The sequence below is a fragment of the Sminthopsis crassicaudata genome, chromosome 1, assembly GCF_048593235.1.
Source record: "Sminthopsis crassicaudata isolate SCR6 chromosome 1, ASM4859323v1, whole genome shotgun sequence".
Classification (NCBI taxonomy): Eukaryota; Metazoa; Chordata; class Mammalia; order Dasyuromorphia; family Dasyuridae; genus Sminthopsis; species Sminthopsis crassicaudata.
Window position 1 is genome coordinate 584,633,879 of NC_133617.1, and position 15,065 is coordinate 584,648,943.

Below are 15,065 nucleotides of genomic sequence, written 5' to 3' on the forward strand. Positions count from 1 at the left end.
TCTAGGGGAAAGTGCGGTGGGGGGGAGAGGGAAAAAAATTGGAACACAAGGTTTTGCAAGGGTAGATGTTGAAAACTATCTGCATATATTTTGAAAATAAAAACTATTATTAAAAAACAATACTAGTTCAAAAGGCTTTTGGGGGCTGGCTTAAGATCCTAGCTATTTCATATCACAGTATAATAAAAAATATGTCCTAACTGATTTCGGAAAACCCTGGAAAGACTTCATGATCTGATTCTAAGTGAAGTGAGCATAACAAAAAGAGCATTGTATACAGAAACAACTAGATTATGTGATGATCAGCTGTGATGGACTTGGCTCTTTTCAGCATTGAGTTGATTCAAGGCAATTTCAGTAGAGTTATGATGGAAAGTGCCATCTGCATCCAGAAAGAGAACTATAGAGACTGAATATTTATCAAAGCATAGTATTTTCATCTTTGCTATTCTTGTTGTTTGCTTGCTTGTTTTTTTTCCTTTCTTGTTTTTTTTTCCCTTTTGATCTGATTTTTCTTGCACAGCATGATGAATATAGAAATATATTTACAAGGATTACACATGTTTAATCTATATCAGATTTCTTGCTGTCTTGGGAAAGGAGAAGGGGAGAGGAAAGGGAGAAAAATTTGGAACACAAGGTTTTACAAAAATGAATGTTGAAAACTATCTTTGAATGTATTTGGAAAAATAAAATGCTATTAAAAACTTTTAAAATGTCCTGTGTTTCAGTAAAATATTTAAACTGGAAAGTAATCTGCTATTATATTTGGGGATTCTTTGCTCACCTCTGTACATAAATTGAATATACATTTAATGGGCTCCTATTCTGAAAATGGTCTAGGGTCATTTGGGGACAGAGTAACATAGCAGGACCTGGTTCATATCCTGCTTTGGTCACTCCTGTGTAACTGAGCAAAGTCAAAGGGTCTCATTTTCCTTACTTAAAAATTGAAGAAACTGGACTGGACAGCCTTTCTTCTGCTTCTGATCTGTGGTCTATAGTGTCTATCTATGGATTTTTTTTTGTTGTTGTTCAGTTGTTCAGTCTCTACAAGACCCCATTTAGAGTTTTATTTACAGAGATACTGGAATGGTTTGTCATTTCCTTTTCCAGCTCATTTTATAGATGAGAAACTGAAGCAAACAAGATTAAGTGACTGACCCAGGATCACATAACTAGGAATTGTCTGAGACTTGAAGTCAAGAAGATGAGTTTTCCTGACTCTAAACCTGGTACTCTACCCACTGCATCATCTGGCTCCCCTATGATTTAGAGGATGCTGCCTGGAAAAACGATTTCCACTTCCGCTGACTCTTACCTCAGAGACAAAGGCTCAACATCTCGCAAGTATCTTTTCATGGGATTCATTTTTCTGTTTCTTCTCCTTACTAGAACACCAACAATTTCAATTTCTCATGCAGTTCTGTGATTACGCCAATGACACAGTTAACTGCTTTGAAATAGCCAATTTGGCCAAATTGATAATAGGGCTGATCAGCCTATAAAACACATAGTTCTGCCTATAAAGAGCAATGAAAATAAGGGTACATGTGTATTCAAACATATACTTTAAAAAACCTACATTTTTTATTTTTCCTCCCACTCAATATATAAGCTAACTTATAAACTACTGCTAATTACCATGTAAGTCACTCCTAATCTGTGCCCCTTTTTTTAATTAACAAGAGTGCTTTTAAATATACAGTAATTGTTTAAGGGAAGAAAGAGTGAATTATAAAGATTTAAAACCGAAGTTATCAGTGAAATGATTAACTCCTCTATTCTCACTCAACTACCATTTTAGGGAGTCATATTAAGTTTAGCTTGAGCAGCTATATAATGAAGTTTCCTTCAAAAAGGAGACCAGGATCTAGTCTTCAGCTGTTCCCATTCAACCTGACCTTTTATTTCTTTAAAAGTGAATCAAAGCATCTTTATGCATGAGTGTGCAAGCAGACTAAGAGTTGCAAATTAACCCCTGCTCTTTCAGAATGGCCCAGTCCATCTGTCATTTCACAGCAGGAGAACAATAGCACCAATGACACAGACACAACCCCAATATAGCCGGGTTACTGCCGTCTACTGCCAGCTGCTGCTAAGACAACACAGATGTTTGTATTTCACAATAGAATCACTTTCCACTTTGCAGCAATTTTCCCTTATCTACTTGGTGCAGTAATTACTTGCTCTTATAATAAGTCCTTAAAAACAAAAGCAGGTGTAGTCAGAAATGACCAGAATTTTGCAGCAGCAAGTGAATATCCCAAGACATAGTTTTACATTCAATGGGATTCAGTGGTCAAACGACCATATTTGCAAGCTATTACCTTCATTTTTTGGGATCCTCTTGAAGAGTCCATTTTTAAAAATCTCTTCAACCATTATTTGTAATTCTGCTTTCCTCTCCAGAGTATTAATGGAAAGAGGCATGATTTGGATTGGGGAGATCTGAGAACATTGTCTGGTTTTTCTCTTTGACCTTTCTGGGCCCCAGGTTCTTTGTATGAAAAATGAGGATAATACCGGGACTCCAGACTTAGCAAGCCATAGTGAGCCAAATGGTTCTGTAAACTTTAGAGCATTACATCACTGGCAGCTATTATTCTGAGGAAGCAGCATAGCACCATAGAAAGAACATTTATCTTAGAAAGTCATAGAAAGAACCTCAGAGGTTTTGAGTTCAAATTCTACCTCTAAAGCAAACAATTTATGTGACCCTGTGTAGTTCATTTAATTTAGTTTCATTTAATTAAAGGAAGGAGCTAGACTAGATGGTCTTTAAGCTCTCCTAAAACTTTAACTCTATAATCCTCTTAAAACTAAGGTTTCAAAGGTACCAATGAAAGGCAAAATCACAATTCTCTTAGTGAAAAAAAGTCACATTTCTAGGTTGATGAAAATATTAGTACAGAATTGTTCAACTTGTTGGACATGTTAGTTATGGAATGTAATTTTTTTAATTGAATTATTTCCTCCTCTCTCTTTGCTCCCCAAAATCAGAAATGAGTGTTTCCATTTGGAACTTTAATTAGACTTTTTAAAATCTCTCTTGATTTTTAAGACTCTTATTTTGTATCATATTTTTTGCATTTTATTTCAGAGATACATAGAAATCATTTTAAAATAAAAAATTTGATTTTGTTCATTTTTACTGAGCAGGGTTATGCTCTGGAATGGCATTTTAGCTCCTAACCTTCCAAGAAGGCACTTTTAACACAAAGGATATCTTCCCTATTTGGGTGGAGTTTCCTCTAGTAAAATACGTGTTTTCTAATAAGTTGCACCACAGGGTTAAATTTAATTTTTAAGTGCCCATTAATTTTAAATCATGTCAAAATACAAGCTCTGGAACTCCTTTGATCCTGAAAGTGAAGGAAGTCTCATGGAAATGCCAGTTTATGGAATCAGCATGTGATGAAGAGAAAAGAATAAGCATTGGACACAAGAGTACCAGGAAATTCAGTCATTAAAAAGTTTTGAATCAATTCATAGTGGTGCCTCAGGGTGCTTAAGACTCCTCCCCATCTTTAGAGGATGATGCCATGGGTTTGAAAATGTTAAATCGGATTGTACACACTTTTCTGCTCCTTGGGAGAGAAAACTCAAGAAGATCAGCCATACTGAGAAATGATGAGATCCCACTAGACAACCCGCATTTTAGTGAAGGTTCTTTGGAAAAACCCTAAAAAAATCCTGTCAGTAGATTATAGTCCCTAACAGGAAAAAAAAAATAAACCCAGAAATATAGTTAGTTACCTAATAATTCTCTCAAAATAGCCAATAATGTCTCTCCACTGTTTCTTAATTAGTGAAATATTTAAACTGCAGGACCATTGGATAGAATTCAGTTGCTTTTGTTTAATCATTAACATTTGCAGGCAACAAAAAACAACAAATGTCTTAAATTCATAACTAGCTAGTGCTGTTTATGATTAGACCACTCTGAGGTAGAATCTTGCCAATGAAAAGTTTACGGGGTAATGGATGGTGGTACTTGGGTCCTGGAATATGAATGGGGTCATGTAGTGGCAGTTGGTATGAACCAGGAAGGAGATGACTGGCCTTTTTGATAGAAAGAATTTACATCTAGGGCCAGTGGCTCCCTACCTTTTTTGGGTCATAGGCCCCTTTGCTAATCTGATAGAATCTATGGGACTTCTCAGAACAATGTTTTTAAGTGCATAAATAAATACAAAAGATTACAAAGGAAATAAATTATTTGTGATATATTTGTTAAGTTAATTTTTTAAAAATGCAAATTTGTGATCCCTAGGTTTAGGTACTAAAAATACTTGTTAAATAAGCAGAAGCATTGAGATGGCCAAAGCTTTTGGTCATAGAACAGGAAAATAGAAAGAAAAAAATATATAAGAATTTGGAGATAGTCTAGTGAAAGATTACTTTGAATGCCTTGTGCATGAGAGAGAAATGCCCTTCTCCCCTTTATTTATTTTTATGATTCTCACAAGAGTCACCTTAATATTGTCAATGAAAGTGATTTTCCTTGAAATAATCCTTTCAGAATAAAGAAATCATTTGTGCAAACCAGCCTCCTTCAGTCTTAACAGATTCACTTCAACTAGCATCTCTCAAGCCTCTACTCAATAAAAAGCCATATGGCTAGGACTAGGCACAGGGTGCAAAATATAACACATAGTATCTACCCTCACCGAACTTACAATCTAGTAATAAAAGCATGCTGAATTAAATTGAATTGAATTAAATTAAGAAATAAGGCATATTAATATATAATGCATTACACAAAATCAGAATCTGAAAAGTATCCAGCATACAAACAAATGTTTAATCAAGTCCCAAGAGGAAACAATCATTCCTGATTGGGGAGATCCAAGAGAGAGGAAAAGGCATTCTTGACTGGATCTTGAAAAATGGGTAAACTTTCAACAGCTAGGAATATTGGAAGATTCAAGGGGAAGTCAAAATCAAAGGAATCATATGTGTAAGGACAAAGCAGGAAAGTACCACATGTACTTAAAAGGGATGTTAAGCCATTTAGTTTGGTTGGCACATTGTTGACTGGAAAGGTAAAGTGATCAGATTATAAAGGGCTTCAAAAACCAGGTTAAGAAATTAGGATGTTATTGAACAGGCTTTAGGGAGCTGGCAAAGGCTCTTGTGGAGAGGGGTGAAATGGGCAGATCTGTGTGTAAGATAAATTATCTTGGCAGCAATGTAAAAGTTAGATGGAGGGAGAAAACTGTAAATTCAGGAAGATCTAATGGTCTTTCAGGCAGGTAATTGAGGGCAATTTCTAGGGACTTGGGTGTGGGTAGTGAGCAGGGGTGACAATAAGAATCAGAAGTAGTGGGATGGTGACATACTGGGAAGGTAGAATTGACAGATTTTGTTAAAGTTTAACAATGGCTTTAGAGTGATAAATAAATGGCTCCAAGTCCATGGAAACAGGATAGCTTCACAGTTCAACATATTCAAGTTCAATTCTTTTCAAAAGAAAATTATTTTGAAATTTCCATTAGCTTTCTTGCCACCACCACTGAAACTATAGATTCTCCTCCCATCTCAGCCTCCAAAAAGAAGAATGAAAGGTAGCTGTTGGGTTAGGGTTAAGAAATCCTTCATTAATAACAAAAGAACCCAGAAGATGTATCTTTCCTACAGCTGCTGCATTTCTGTAAACATGTTTAGGAGGCTCTGAAGAAAATTATAGGAGGGAAAAGGTATTAAACTGAAGCACTAGAGCCATTGTGCTGACCTTTTTATTATATGCCTGTGATACCTGGACAGTATACCTGCACCATGCTAACAAATGGAATCGCTTCCATTTGAATTGTCTCAGGAAGATTCTGAAGATCACCTGGCAAAATTAGATATCAGGTACTGAAGTTCTTTCTCAAACTGAACTACTAAGCATTCTGATGGGCTGGCCACAAGTTCAAATGCCAAATGTAAGGTTGCCTAAAAGACTATTTCTTTTTGGAGAACTCACATAAGGCAAATGCTCACAAGGAGATCAGAAGTGATACAAGGTCACACTCAAGATCTCTCTAAAAAAACTTTGTAATCGATTGTGAGACATGGAAGATAACTGATACAGGTCCACAACATGATATGCCTGCATTGAAAAAGATGTGCTCTATGAACAAAGCAGAATTGTAGTAGCTCAAAAGAAATATGAGATGCGCAAATTCAGAAACATCTCCACTCCAAGTGTTTATATGGATTATTTGTGCCTGACTTCTGAAGTGTAGAAACCTCAGAGCTCATGTATTGATCAGCCACAGGGGGACATACTATACCCCAACAAAGTAATGTCATTTTGGTTCTCTTCAAGAATGAAGGATAACAACTATCTGAATATAATAAAATAACATTGTCCCATCAAGAAATGACAAAGATATGGAAATTTGGAAAATAATATGGACAGATTTATATGAATTGATACAGCATAAAGTACAGTCAGTACAGGAAAACATAAATTATGGCTACAATAATGTAAACAGAGAGAACAATAAAATGAAACTGAACACGGGGCAAGAATGATGAACAAGCTTAGATCCAGAAGAGATAAAAAAAATGCACACATTCCCCTCATAGAAGACATAGGAGTTCATGGATGTGGAATGTTGTGTGTGCTGTCAAACTTGATAAATGTGTTAATTGGTTCTAGTGAAATTTTTTTTCATTTTATCTTCATTATAAGTAAAGATTTGCTAAGTAGGGGATAGAATAAGGTTCAGAAATGAATATGATACAAAAGCAAAAGGCATCAATAAGCCTTTTTTTAAAGTGTCAGTCCATAATCAAGCAATGTAACTCTCCCCTGTCAAACTAACGTGTGATTTAATGAATACTGAAAAGAATAATTAAGCTTTTTTTTCAAAAAGAAATCTTGGCTAACTTGACAATTTAGATAATGAACTTTTTCAAATAAAATATTTTAATAAATATATTTGAATACCAACAATATTGAATATTTTGTTGTTGATTTTCATGATTTTTATACTAAGAATATATTGAGTTCTAATAACCAGAAAATGAAAGTAGAAAACTGATTTATGTGTCCAGGTTAATTTTTGTCTATTCTGTTTTGTCTTGTTTTTAAATCACTACTAGGGTTAGCTTGGATTTTTGAAAAATGGTTATGATTCTTTATTTTATCAGTATAGACCTGGATTGAGCCCACTCCCAGGCATTTGTAAGTCTGCCAAATTTAGATCAATAAGCTATATGATCTTTAATGCACAACACAAGTCAATAACTCAGGATGCCCAGCTTTCTACTTCTGTAGCAATAAATCAGGGCAAGGCTCAAGGCTACCTTATGATCCAGTAGGAGATTTAAAATTGGCTACATGCTTCCTGGTGGGTGGGTGAAACAGAGGTGGAGGGGTGTGAAGGCTTTAGAGATGGGGAGAGAGAATGAGGCTGGAGAAATACAAAGAGGCCTCAAAGTTTTGATTGCTTTTCTAATAAACAGAATCAGCAGAAGTCAAGCAAGTTAGTGACAAGTGAAGCTCAAACTAAAAGGAAAGCACCAGAGGAATCAGCGACTATGGCTGTAGTTCTGAGATGAAGCAGGCTCTACAAAGCACTAACAAGAATTCCAGCGGGAGCACATACTCTCCCTGACACAAAGGCCACATGTGGCGTCTCCAAAGGGTCAATTTAAAACACACAGACACACACACAGAGTTCCACCCTCCCTCCTAGGATGGTAAGGATGATCAGTCAAGAGCTGGAAAGAAAGTTACATAGCAACAGACAATGAAGTCTCAGCATGTCATCTCTTGGAGATTAACACAAAGATTGTTGTCTCCCAAATTCCTTCAGTCTCCAATTGTCTGCATTATCAGAGTTAATCTTCCTGCAGTTATATCTGAAAAGTATTCTCTTGTATGATCATTTTGTGTCATGTGTGAGATAAGCTAAAAAGATAAATCTGAGCATGCACTGAAATACCAACTTAAAATAATTGCTTTTTTAAAAATTCTACACAACAACATGAGATTTAGAGAAACAGAGTGGTTCAGCACCATGGTTTTAAAAACATAAGAAGGAAGGAAGGATGGAAGGAAGGACGGAAGGAAAGGAGGGAGGGAGGGAGGAAGCAATAGAGACAGGGAAGAAAGGAAAGAGGGAAGAAAGAAAGCCATTTATTAAATGCCTGTTCCAGATTGATGAAAAATCAGGAAAGCCTCTGTGGAAGGTAGCCCTTGAGCAGATGTCTGGCCTAGAAAATGATATTGGCAGCTAGTTGCAGAATGAACTAGAAAGGGTACAAGGTTGGGGCATGGAGACTTCCGGCATGCATCACATGTCTATTTATTTCTTCTTTATCCAGTCATCTCTTTTTTGATACTCTGCTTCCACTTACTAGACATGGCTCTATGGAAAAGCTTATAGGAGGAGATGTCATCCTGTCAACTCCTGATTACTCACAGCAAGTGACCCAAACAAGACAGTTCTTGTAACTATGGCTTTTTAATGCTCAGTCATTTGTCACTTGTGTCCAATTCTTCATGACCCCATTTGGAGTTTTCTCAGCAAAGATCCTGGAGGGACTTGCATTTCCTTCTCTAGTTTATTTCACAGATGAGAAAATAAAAGGCAAACAGCCTGGAATAACTTGCCCAGCGTCATACTGCTAGAAAGAACTCAGTTCTTTCTAATTCCAGGTCTGATCTTCTATCCACTACACCACCTAGATGCTGCTACTATGGTTATGAGATGGGAAGGAAGGCACTGATTGAGCACATCCAACTATCTCTCCTTGCGAACTTGGCAAAAATAGCATTTCAGTGGGGCAAAATGCTGAAGGGAATCAGGATTTTACAGACTTGGAAGTCCTAGAGATAGAGGCCACAAAGTCAGAAGATGTGAGTTCAACTTATTATCTGGGCAATTTAAGTTTCATCTTAAGTTTCAGCTTTTTTATTTGCAAAATGGGTATGATGGCACTTCAACCACTTGGGTCCCAGGGTTGTAATGAGGATTAAATGAGTATTCAAATCTATGTAATTACAAGCAAACTACACTTACTATATAACAGCAATTACAAAACATATAGCTATAAAGTTACAAAAATTATAAACTAATAAAGTTATATAGTTATAAAGTTACAAAGCAACAACATCCTTCTGGAAAGATGAGATAAGAGATGTGAAAGTTCTCTTATAATCTCTTAAAATAATAATAATGATAATTAACATTCACATACATGTGCTAGGTGGTAAAGCAAATAGAATCATAAAGACCTGAGTTCAAATCCGGCCTCAGATACTTACTTAGCTATGTGGTCCTGGGCAAATCACTTAACTCAGTTTTCACATCTGTAAAATGAGCTGAAGAAGCAAATGGCAAACCACTCTAGTATCTTTGCCAAGGAAACCCCAAATGGGATCACAGAGAGTTGGACACAACAACATTATAGCACCTTAAATTTGCAAACTATTTTGTAAATATTAACACATTTTATCTTCACATCAATGCTAGGTGGTAAGCCCTAGATTTTTACAAATTTTACAGATATGAAAACTGAGGTTGACAATGTGAATTCACATGTTCAAGGCCACATAATCCAATGGCTATCTGAGACCACCACTGTACTAGGATCTTTCTGATTTCAAGCCCATTGTCACCTAAACTATACCATAATATAAATGTAAAGGTTAAATGAACATTGACTTAATAGAGTATTAGCAAGTTTCAAAAGTCTTATTGAGGGAATCACTGTATTTGTTGTATATGTCTTTCATATTTTTAATATGAGAATTATCTATGTATTTGTTGTTCTTCACTTACCCATTCATTAGAACATAAGTCCTTGAGAGACGATTTGTCTTTGTCTCTGTATCCCAAGTACCTAGAACTGTCTAGGACATGGTGGGCACTTAATAAATGCTGGTTAAATTTAAATGAAGTCTTAACTGACCCTAAAATAGTTAGCAAGAATGTGTTGGAGATTAGAGAGAATGAAACTGGAGAAATGAGGCCATTTGTGAGGCATGAGATTATTAGGGCCTGAACCAGGACTGTTATGCCTCTGGGAAAGGGGCAGGAAAAGGAATTCAGAAATAAGCCTGTTAACAAGCTTTGGAGTTATAAATGTTTGGATTTCTGCACTTTCTGATGAACGTACAAGCACTTCTCAGATTAATGAACACTCAACTTGTGAAAGTCCAATGTATAAAATCATTTACTACATCCCTCTCTTCTAAACAAGCCAGAAACCAATGTGCTAAGGCAGCTAGGTGCACAACATATGGAAGGCTGGCTGGGCCTGGATTTAGAAAGATCTCAAGGTCAAATTGTGCTGCAGACCCTTAGGGGATTGTCCATGGGCAAGTTATAGCTCCCATGTTCTCAGCTGTGAGATGAAGGAGTTGGACCCAATGGGCTTTATAAGTTCCTTCCATCTCAACAGTCATGATCCTACTCTCCATCCCTTATGAACAACTGCCAAACTATATTGGGTGGAGGTTGAAACTTCATGGCCTATGCAAGGTTCCAGTCTGTCCCCCATAGACTCATTTTTTCTAGCTTAGAGCCATTATTTACTACCTCTCTCTTCCAACCATAATCCCTTGACCAAATTCTCTCTCAAAGGCCCAGATCTGAAGTTGAATATCTCTTGTAACTCTTCTTCATACATAATACTGAACTTTGCATACAGATAACATCTAATGTAAGTTCATCCAAATCGAGACCCATTTAAAAGGCTAAAGTCCCCCACTGAATTCAGGGCCATCTCCAGTCTTCCTGATCTATATTTGGCCACTGGACCCAGATGGGAAAGTGACGCAGGTGACCTTGCACAGCCCTCCCTCACTTAAATCCAATTCACTTGCATGTCACAGCAGGATCTCCATAATGTCATGGTTCTCTTTCAGAACCAGGGACAAATAACATAAAAAACCAATTTGGAATACTTGGCCTTAAGTACAAAACTGATAAATCTTCTATAAAGACTTGGACTCTTCTCTTCTATTGAGTTCTTATATTTATAGGCTGAAATATTATTTTAATAATTCCTAGTATTAGGACTCACAGATAATTAAAGAATTTTTTCCTAAAAATCTGAACTTCTAATGCAGATTGGCTCTTTGTGTGTAATATCTAATCCTAAAGACTTGCCTCCAGCAGAGAGAGGATTTTAGCTGTCTAGGGTCATATAGCAGGAATCCCATTAGAGCCAAAATTTGAACTACCCCAAGCCTACTTGCCACCAAAAAAGCTGGCCCTCTATTCAGTATGCCATATTGTCCCTCAGGGAAATCTTAAAACTTTAGAATTTTAAGGGACCTTACAGATCTTGCAATGTAGCCTTCAAATTTCCAGATTTAAAAAAAGTCCCCAAACTAATCAAACAAACAAAAAACTCCAAGGCTCAGAGGTTTGCCTAAGGTCATGAAGCTAAGCAATAGCTGAGCCAAAACCTCATCTCCCAATTAGAGATCTGATATTTGTTCTGCCAACTAATGAACATTAAATAGCTTCATTACATACTTAACAATCAAAGTGTATTCAGAGAAAGGGAGACATAGCTTAGTAACTGGGGGTAACTATATCTCTTCTTAGTCCTGCAATCTCTAGTTATCGTCACACAAGCATCCTGAAATGTAAGGAGAGTCAGTAGAAAACTGACAACTTCTAAAATACAATTCTCAGGTAATAATGAAAATATCCTTCCTTTGCAGAGAGGATAGGCCACAGGGATGGAATACTACCTATGTGAGACTTTTTCAATATGTTGGCTAATGCTATTGAACTTAATTTTTTTTCTTTTATATTCACTGTTTCTAAAGGATTGCTCTTTGGGAGGAGGAGAGGGATGTTTATATTGGAAAAGTTAGATGATGTGAAAACAAAAGATATCAATAAAATATATCAATTTTTGAAAAGTTAATGTGGGAGGCAGTTAGGTGGTGCAGTGGATAGAGCACTAACCCTGAAGTCAGAAGGATCTGAGTTCAAATCTGCTCTCAGACACTTAACACTTCCTAGCTGTGTGACCCTGGGCAAGTCAATTAACCCCAGTTGCCTCAGGGAAAAAAAAAATAAAGTTAATGTGGCTCTCCAAGTAGGCTTATTTCTAGAACTTTTCATAAGGTAAAATAATCACTAGATATGTTCCTGTTTCTCCCTAAATTTAAATGCTGCCTTTGACATTTTTCTAGTTGATAAATTACTTTAATCTCATCCTCAGTTTTCTTATCTATAAAATATTCTTATTTCTCAAATTAGGGGAAGAGGAGCAGGAGACTTGGTAAGAGAAAAAACTTTGCCTTATACTTAAATATGAAGAAATGGATCAAGCCTTCAGGTAGTCTTGTACCCCCAAAATGCTAGTTCATTTTGGGTGGAGCTTAATGAATTAAACAAAGTTATTCTCTTTGCATTTTATTCTTTAGAAATGACCATTAAGATGTTCAATTGTCTCTACTTTAGGGAATGGTTTCTTATTTCACTTTCATCTCCTGTCTATTTTATACTGATATGAGAATAAAGATCCATATACCAATGAACTTCATAACAGAAGGATTCTTCCTTGATGGCTTGTTTTCCAGACTGGGTTTCTTTCCATGGAGTGAGTTCACAATCAGTTCAATCTTCATGCTTCAGGAACATCTCCTTTGAACCAGATCAAATGCTTCCCCACCCTTGCCTGATGCTCTGCTCAAAAGGGGCACCAGTGCCTTCTTTTAAATCTTCAAAGCAAGGGCATCAAATCTCTTCTTTCCAGTCCACAAAGGGCCAGAGACAGAGACAGAGAGACAGAGACAGAGAGAAAGGGAGGTGGGACAGGGATCAACATAGTTAATTGTCCACTGGGCTAAAAGACAGACTCACACAAATCAGGAGTACCCAGGGAGGCTGGTCACTCCCATAAAATGCTAAGTGCTCTTTGAACCCAAGCATAAAGAGAATTAGAACTATTTTCCTGGCCTGCTGGGCAGCAACTGGAGCCTCTTTTGTTTGTTTTCTTTTTCCAATTGTGGCCATAAAGGGAAATAGTCCTACCTTTCAGCCACCCCAGGCAGGCAGATAGAATTTAAGCCAGGGAATCCACTAGGCTGCTTTGCTAATCAGGAAACAAAATAGAGAAAGATACAAATCAATGGAAAAGGGAAGGGGGGGAAAGGGTCTAATAGGAACTTTAAACAGAGCCTCAGGATGCATCCTAAAATTTGTTTGAGAATCCAGAATTGAGTAATCACCTCAAAGTGCCTGGTATCAAAACTTGTTTTAGAGGAAACCAGTGCTGCATTGTTTTTAGGAGAAGTAGAAGGGAAAGGATACAGAGGGAGACCTAGGCAAAACAAATGACAACAGTAAAATAATCTTTTTTTTAAAAGCCCAGTATTAATTATTGCTAACATTATCACTCAAGGATTGAGGGAAAAAGTATTTCCAATTCTCCACCCACCTTTATTAACTTGGAAAAATATGGTTTTATCAGCTCCTCCTTCAAAAAATCTTCAACTACTTAATTTCCTAAGAGGCCTGCTCTGATCTGACTCATAACCCTTATAAACTGCAAGATAAAGTAAAATAGATAAAAAAATCTTATGCCTGACAAAATGAGGTTATCTCCCAGTGATACCAAAGTAAAATCTTAGAGCATTCCATTTGGAACCAACTAACTCTCCCACCTAAGAAGTACCTGCTGGATGAGGGGCCCTGGATGATAAAAAGTTAAGATTAAAAAAAGACCCAGAAAAACCAATGAAAACAGAGAAAATAAATAAATAAAATGTGGCAATTCCAATAGACTTGGGATGGAAAATGCCATCCACATCATATGGAGACTAAATGTAGATCAAAGCATAGTATTTTCACCTTTTTGTTGTTGTTTGTTTACTTGATTTCCCCCCTTTTTCATGATTTTCTTCCTTTTTGATTTGATTTTTCTTGCACAACAAGAAATATGGAAACATGTTTAAAATAACTGCACATAATCTATATCAGCTTGCTTGCTCTCTTGGGGAGGAGATGTAAGCAAGTGAAGGAGAAAGGGAGATAATTTGGAATACAAATTTAAATTTTTGTAAAATGAATGTTGAAAATTATCTTATATTTGGGAAAATAAAATACTACTGAAAAAATAAATAAAATATCATAGAAAATGACCTTATTAAGTTGAGTTTGTTTGTTGCATTACACAATTTCACAGTTTCTGAATTGTGAAAGAGCAAGCTACAAACAATACCAGTAGATTTTAAATCCAATGGGGTTAAAATAAAGCTTGAAAGACTTGTCTTTCAGAAACAAAGAGCTGATGATAAGAAAATCACTTTAGCAACATCAAAGGAGGCTAAAGGTTATTTTAATTTTATTTTTTTTTTGTAGGCAGCTGTTGTTCAACCCACACAAAGGAGAAGTAGGAAATATTTGAGATATAAAGTAAATCATCAATAGCTGTTCAGAGCACAGAGCTAATGAGGTCAAGAATTTCATTCCCCAGTGGACCAGCAAACTTTTTTCTGGTCTGTTCCCAAATTCCACTCTTCTACTTGGCCTGTAAAAGCTTAAAGAATCACAAAATTCTAGAGGTCCTATTCAAGGCCTAAAAGACCATTTGGTTCCATCCCCATAATTTTAAAATGAAAAAAGAAATTCAGAAAGGTGAAAGGACCAGATTGTTTCTAGGATTCTTTTTAGCTCTGCTTGCTTGCTAGTCATAAAGTTAGCAGGTGAGCACCAATGAATTAGGTTGGCTAGACAGCAACTATTCCCATGGAAAAGCAGCATTCACATCCTGGGGCCAAGCAGTCAAATTCAACAAATGTGAGAATAATAGTAGAGTTATATGAAAAGTTTCACATATCTAGTCACGAGGCCCATTTAAATCAATACTGAGCACATTTAAGGCTGGTTTTATTTTTCCCGCATTGTTTCTTTTTCAGACTTGACCAGACTGTAGGAAGGGCCAAGAAGAAACAACTTTTCTAGAAGAAAATTTGAGGATAGACAGGATTCTTTATCCCATCTTCCCGATAATCAGCTGCTTGCATGAGTAGGAACAACACTTGGAAGTAATCTCATCTGTCACCGAGTCATCTCTCCTTGTGGTGATGTGCC

General features: G+C 36.5%; 1 protein-coding gene across 6 annotated transcripts in view; it reads right to left on the reverse strand.

The window, feature by feature from the left end:
• LHFPL2 (LHFPL tetraspan subfamily member 2) overlaps positions 1–15,065 on the reverse strand; it is a 224,969-nt gene that overhangs the window by 180,307 nt on the left and 29,597 nt on the right. For 2 of the 6 annotated variants that reach the window (XM_074282342.1, XM_074282340.1), the window contains exon 3: positions 13,005–13,065. The exons of the other annotated variants lie outside the window; for them this stretch is intronic. The gene's annotated coding sequence lies outside the window, so the exon portion shown is untranslated. The remainder of the gene's footprint in view (positions 1–13,004; positions 13,066–15,065) is intronic. 6 annotated transcript variants of the gene reach the window in all.